The sequence below is a fragment of the Rhinopithecus roxellana genome, chromosome 1, assembly GCF_007565055.1.
Source record: "Rhinopithecus roxellana isolate Shanxi Qingling chromosome 1, ASM756505v1, whole genome shotgun sequence".
In the NCBI taxonomy this organism is placed as follows: Eukaryota; Metazoa; Chordata; class Mammalia; order Primates; family Cercopithecidae; genus Rhinopithecus; species Rhinopithecus roxellana.
Window position 1 is genome coordinate 197,622,754 of NC_044549.1, and position 5,011 is coordinate 197,627,764.

At 46.6% G+C, this 5,011-nt stretch overlaps 1 pseudogene; it reads left to right on the forward strand.

Annotated features, from left to right (window-relative positions):
* The first annotated feature begins 2,475 nt into the window (after window positions 1-2,475).
* Window positions 2,476-2,575, forward strand: LOC115892131 (annotated as a pseudogene).
* Window positions 2,576-5,011: the final 2,436 nt, after the last annotated feature.

A 5,011-nucleotide genomic window follows, 5' to 3' on the forward strand; every position in this document is an offset into this window, starting at 1 on the left:
TTTTTTTTGAGACAGGGTCCCATTTTGTCACCCAGGCTGGAGTGCAGTGGCTCGATCTCAGCTCACTGCAACCTCTGCCTCCCAGGTTCAAGCGATTCTCCTGCCTCAGCCTCTTGAGTGGCTGAGATTACAGGCACTCACCATCATGCCTGTCTAATTTTTGTATTTTTAGTAGAGACAGGGATTCACCATGTTGGCCAGGCTGGTGTCAAACTCCTGACCTCAAGTGATCCACCCACCTCAGTCTCCCAAAGTGCTGGGAATACAGGCATGAGCCACCACTCCCGGCCTGATTGTCTTCTTATAAAAGCAGGAGGTTCACATTCCTACAGAATCTGCAGCCTTGTGTGACCACAGGTAATGGGAGACAGTTTGCATCCTCTGGCCCTAAGAGTCCTCTTTGATTCTTTCAGGAGGCCCAGTTGAATAAATAAGTTGAGCATAGAGAGATCAGTCACTCTGAACTTTACATTACCTGCTTTAGGGTTTAGGTTCTTCAGATCACACACTAGGGTTCAAAACTGAACAATCTCTTCAAGTGATGTCCTACCTAAGGCAGACTGTGAGGGAAGGGTGAGCCCCTCACCCCCATTGTCTGTGTGGCTATTTAAATAATTCTTTTGAACGGGTACTGTGACCAGCAGTTACAGACTCACCTTTTAGACTCAACTCACTTTTTGCTCTGACCTTGCTTCCTCAAGTCATTTTCCCCCTCTGGACCTCGGTGTCTTCATCTGGAAAATGAGATGATTGAATTAGGTCATCTAGAATCTTGCTACTCAAAGTGTGATGAATGGGGCTTGTTAGAAACATAGAATTTGAGGCTACACCCTAGACCTGCTGAATCAGAATCTGGAGGTGATTTATATGCACATTAAATTTTGAGAAGCACTGTTCTATAAGGTACCTTCCAGGAGCCTCAAATTTTGTGCCTTTGAAACCATGGTTACCCTTCTGTACCTTTCCTGTCATTCTCCTCAGTTTCCTTTTGTGAAAGCCTGTCTTAAAAGCCATCTGGTTCCTGGGCCTCCCATCATCAGCATTGCTGCTGATTCATTGTGCCGCCTTCTAGGTAAAGAGGCCTCATATTCTTTCATGCCGAGGATGAGGGGCCAGGAAATCCAGAGCAACTTAAAAGCCATGAAAAGTCAGGAAGAAAACGGTAGTTTAAATTCTGAGCAAGCCTCATGCAAGTCTGGGTCACTAGACACATAAGGATCACAAAATAGATTAAACGTTCCAAGAGTAGGGAGGGGCAGAAAGCAAGTTAGAGAACCAAAACCAACAGCAAGGAAAATATTATAGAAGCATGCAGGAAACTTATTTTCCATTACTGCTTGTCAAAAACATAGGCTGATATACACCTAGGAAAAAAAGATTATAAATTTCCCTTGTCCTTTTCCTTCACTGTTTTGAAGAGGAGTTTCCCATGGAGTTGGAACTGTGTTGATTGGCAATTTATTTGTGAATTGTTTCATGAAACCAAGGCTTCTCATCTCAGTTTTCTGTTGTTCACGACAATTAACCATGGTTTAGTGGAAACTTACTTTTCCCCAAGCCAATCTTCCCACCCCACCCCACTGCACCTCCTTCAAAGGATATCACCACTTAAATAACAGTCTCCTAAAGCTAATGGAAGATATACTTTTCCTGTGCTCTCCCAGAGCCTTCTGATTTTTTCCTGCTTCTTTGTGATAGCACATCAGCAACTATTTATTCTCATATATTATTCTCAGGGAACATGGACAGTTGATGCATAAAACAAAAGAGTTATTCTTCACTCGCCTCTCAAGGCTTAGTCTGGGAACCAAGGGCCCTGCAGAACTCTGAGACATTGGATTTGGGGCAAACTGACATAGTCATGACAGAAAATAAGCAAAATATCCACTCTGTGAACCATCGTAATAAGCAGTTTATTGAACAGGTCCTGGGTGGGCCAAGCTCTTTGTAAGGAGAATTAAATGAGATAGTCTGCAGTCACTTTTCTGCAGGTAAGGAGACAGGTGAAATAATTGCTCAAGGTCCCAGGTCCAGCAAGTAGGGGGGTGAGGGTTCAAACCTAGGCCTCCTGGCTCCAAGGCTCATGCTCTGAGCCCCTGTCTCGTCCATTCTGGCTGTGAAATGCCCCTTCCTCATCAGCCTGTTTTCCTGCAGTTTTTGTTTTCAAACTGGAAATTATTTCTACTTAGTGTTCAAGACCCAAGTAGCAGTCTCCTCTTCTGGGGAGCCTTCCCTGACTCCCAGTTACCCCCATTCCACTCCTGGCAGGGCCAGCAGCTCCTTTTTTTTAATGTAACAAGCACTCCTCTCATAGTGTCTTCAAGTGAATTCTCCAGTGGTCTTTCTCATTATTAGACTCTGAGAACCTTAAGTCAGAGTCAGCCCTGACTAGCCATCTGTGTCCTTCCAAGTACCCAGCACAGTGCCTGGCTGGAATGTCCATGTCTTTTCTTCCATAAGATGAAGAATGTGCAGGTTCTTTGTGTTAAAACAATCCAAATACATGATATAGAAAAGATTAGCATGGCCCCGTCACAATGATGAAATGCAAATTCGTGATGCATTCCGTATTTAAAAAAATAATTTTTTTAAAAAACCAATCCAAATAGAAGGCATGTGTGTACATGCATATGTGAATGGATGTTTGTCTGCACATGTGCTATGTTCTATTGCAACCTTGCACTTTAACATGTATAACTTATAAAAAGAGAGGGGGCTAAGGCTAGTTCAGTGACTCATGGAAGCAAGATGGCAGGGGCTTGCCCTCTGTGGCAGAGAAAACCTCTGTCAAAACTCAGAGCCCTCTGACACCCTGATTCACATTTCATAAGATGTCCAGGGTTTGTTTCTCTCCATCAAAACCTTGACTTTAGCCATTATTCATGCAAAACTGCTCTGAACAGGGGTCAGCAGAGCATGGCATGTTCAAAAAGGTGAGCAGACGTTCGTTTTTCCATGTGGCTTCCCTGTGACAGACAGCTCTGTTCTGAGGCTCAGAAAGGGAGAGAATGGACTCAGAGTTCAGTGACCATGTGAAATGCACAGATCACCCTCCCAGGCTGGGCTTCTGGGCAGTTTGTATAGCATAGGGGGTAAGAATATAAGAACCTGGCTTGCACTGGATAGCCAAGTGTCTTTGAGTGATTGAAGCCAGTGAGGTGAGTTGTTTCCTCATTCTGTGATGTGAGAGTAATAGTACCTTCCTCAAGGGCTGCTGAGAGTATTAAGAAAGTTAGTAGATGTGAGGCATTTGGACAGTAGCTGACACACTGTTAGTGCTGTGGTTGTTGGGTTCTTGCTAGTCTGCCTGTTACTAGACTGGAGGCTCCCAGAAGGCAGGTCCCTCCCCATCATCAGTTTTTTTGTTTTTGTTTTACTATAGACTCCAGTGTAATACATGAGGCCTTGGCTTTGGTGGGCAGGTTGGAACAAGTTGTGAGCTGATGGAGAAGTAGAGGCACAGGTTGGCTTTGTGGAAATTAATAAGCTCCATTTTGTAATCAATGGTTGTTTCTTAAAACAAAACTGTCCACAAGCCCTATAACCACGGCAGGTCCCAGCTAAGATTCTCAGCTGAACCAGTGAAAAGCAATCATCCTCTAAACACCAGAATCAAGATGGGGGATAACATGATCCATGGCCTTTTAACTACATGAAATCTACTTCTAGTAAAAATAGTGTATGCAGATGGATGTTAAGGACACCTGCTCTTTTAAAGGTCCCACTGTCTCTCTTTTGCTGTTATGTTATTACTAGAGCTGTGGCTACATCATTGTATCTTCTGCAGTTTTCAGAAAAGGGTTATGTGACAGAACGGGCCTTGCAGAAGGGAGACAGCAAGGCAGGCTGGAGAAGGCTGGGTTCTGATGACACAGAGTTAAACTTGGGCCTCTGCACTCATCCTGTGAGCAGATCTTGTCCCTGTGGTCACAGGTACCAGCTGGGCCTGGCCAACTCGGTGTTGGGCCTGGACCAATACCTCCCCTTGGTTTGCTTCTTCCCTTGGCTGCCTAAACACGGGTAAAACAGTGATGTGCCCTTGCACTGGCACGAAGGGGACAACAGAGTCCTCAGAAGGAGGGTAGGGTGAGCGTCCCTGCAGGAGTGGGATCCCTTTTGGATCTGACCACCCATCAGGTCTCTGCCAGAGGTGACAGCCTTGGAATGGTTGTGGCTTCACCCAGCCCTTGGAGACACCACTTGGTACATTTGGGAAGTGAAGCCAGCCATGAGCCAGAAGGGCAACTTGGTTTGTCTCAGCAGGAACCCACAGCTGCCATCATGAGCTGGGAGCCCTGAGAAGGGGTCCTCCTCGCTCATTTGTAGGAGAATTTCCCAGCTGATTTGGGTCAAGACCCCCCTGCTGAGATGGCTGCCCTGCAGCTTGCTGTTGGGTGGGGCAGGGAATTGTTGCCACTTCGGGTGAACAACCAGATTCTCAAACCAGAAAGTCTATATCGTGTGTCCCCTCCATCTCTGCCTCAGTGCATGCATGAGCTTGGTGCTGCCTTCATTACCTTGGGTGGAGAGGAGGGTGTGAAGAGGGATAAGATATTTGGATGGTTGATTAGTGTCTTAGTTTGGATTCCCCCAGCAGTGTAAGTTGTGTGTCTAGGAGGTAAGCCCAGGCAGCACTGGTTAGGGGAGAGGGGAAGTAAGACAGGGAAGGAAGGAGGCCAGGACAGCAGAATTCACTGGAGAGTAGGTCACTGCAGCCCCCGAGGGGTGAGGGAGCTGGGTGGAGCATTCACGCACCAGCTCCCATGGTCACTGGGTCTAGGCTGCTCCTGGACTGTTAACATACAGGCACTTCCAGCCTGTCCCCTTCAGGCCAAGACAGCCTCAGGCCAAGAGTCCAGGTGCACACAAAGCCCTTGGTGGACCCAGCAGGTGCCAAGGGGACGTGGGCTGGGCAGACCCTGCTATAGTTGGCTGGGGGAAGGGGTGTTTACTTTTGTCTTTAAAGCAGATTAAGATTTAATCCATTGTACAAGAGGGAAAACCAGAAGTG